The sequence below is a fragment of the Morone saxatilis genome, unplaced genomic scaffold (genome assembly GCF_004916995.1).
Source record: "Morone saxatilis isolate NCDOM2014 unplaced genomic scaffold, NCSU_SB_2.0 Contig17, whole genome shotgun sequence".
NCBI classification, from domain to species: domain Eukaryota; kingdom Metazoa; phylum Chordata; class Actinopteri; family Moronidae; genus Morone; species Morone saxatilis.
In genome coordinates, this window is record NW_023339729.1 from 27,489,582 (window position 1) to 27,491,443 (window position 1,862).

Here is a 1,862-nt window from a genome sequence, read left to right on the forward strand (position 1 = left end):
TGTGTTAAGCCCACCGTTCTGAATGGACAACATTCTGCACAGAAACCTTTAGCTTTTCATAAAATATGAAAACAGGCTTATTTTGTGATAGATGTTCATACATTTTTGAAATGCTGCATAGGTTTTGAATGTTGTTGGTAGGGCTTGAAGGTCATGAAACTAAACCAGCACATCTAGGATCCTGCAAACATTTCATCTAATCAGACATAGATGCAAACAGCAGACCTGCAGGTTAACACAATTCAAGCAACCAACAAAAATCCCTCCCTGCTTCAAATCCAGGATAATCACTCTATTTACACGGTTTGGGAAAAAATGTACTTGCTGACTTCTTAACAGGCATGAATCCATCCGTGTAGAGACTCAAATCGTTCACAGATCGAGATATGCAATGCAAATGGGTAAAGGACCCCCTGGGGTGCAATAGCAGGCAATAAGCAGAATGCCATTAGCTAAGTCACCTCACAGGGAAGGCAATGAGGTGCATTTGAATACATGACTGTAGAATTCCATTAGATAGGCAAATAGACTGAGAGAGTGGATTGGGAAAGAATAAGACATATAGTTTTTATTGGAGAAGGGGTGACAAAAGAGACAGAGAGGAAATAATGAGCAAAGGAGTAATGGGGATACATGGAGAGGTAAGGCAAAGCCTGCGGACAGCTTTCTTTCTCTCCCCAGTTGTGCATGTTGATGTTTCCTGGTAGATATTATAAGCAACCACTTGGCCTGAAGCAGTATGCAGCTTGTAACCTAAGCCCATCTGATGTCTTTAGATCCCCCGAGCAGAGAACGAAAGCACACCGCAGGGATGAGGATGCTGTGGTATAAGAAACAGATTGTTGGATGCTATGGAAGCATTCGAGCTGGCAACTAGGCAACAAAGCTTTTGACAAAAACAGTTAGAGCGGACTTTGATATTTATACCTTTGGTTTCCATAGACAACAAACCTGCACTGATCTGCAAACTTTTAAGACTGTTTACTGAATGTGTTCTTTTCTGCATTTAGACTAATGAAAGCCTGACTCAGTCATCTGCGCCATGGTTGGCTACAATGTTTGTTACAATTATGTCGGACATGTGGTACACATGTCACTCTGACACACAAGGTAATTTCAAACTCTAGTGAAAGAACAGACCCTTTGGTAGAGGGATTAAAATGTTCTCAGGGAAAATGGGACTGTGATGTTTTTCCAGATAGAGAACAATAGTAACAGTAACACCATAACATTTTTACTTTTCTGTGGAGCAAGAGGATCCTCTTGCACTCAAACAAGCAAACACATTTAGGCAATACATCATACAATCAGTAGAAACGTTTATGGTGACCACGGGTCATTTAGATCTCAAAATGTAAATTCCCAATATATATATATATATATAATATAATATAATTTTTAATTAATTTCCACATGGTAACTTTTTTTCCACAGTAATAATGTGTCCTATCATTTAGAATTGTGTCTACCAGTAGCCTTAGTTTTGAGAAACACTGTGGCAGCTTTTCATTATTGAACTATTTAAGAATGAGGCCTATGTATATTGTATAGATTTTTTTTTAGATGATCTGATGAAGCTATAAATATGATTTTATACTTTTCCCTTAATTGTTGAAAAAGTCAGTTAGTAGAATAATGTCTCTATATCTGTCATTCTAAAGTGCTCCTACTTTCTTTGCTAGTTAATACACTTGTTTTTAACCTTTAGTGGCTTTACTTGGGGATGTAGCCTGGAGAAAAAGTCTTAAAATGTGAAGCCAATGACATGTCAATAAAGCTGAACCTGGTCCACCTTTTCCCCTTTCTAATCTATTGTTGTTGTTGAAGGTCTATTCCCAAACTAACTCAGCAGAATACGACGT

The 1,862-nt window shown here is 38.1% G+C and overlaps 1 protein-coding gene across 1 annotated transcript in view; it reads right to left on the minus strand.

Annotated features, from left to right (window-relative positions):
* The window catches only part of LOC118326997 (voltage-dependent T-type calcium channel subunit alpha-1I-like), a 156,525-nt gene that overhangs the window by 23,643 nt on the left and 131,020 nt on the right, over positions 1-1,862 (minus strand). The window lies entirely within an intron of this gene.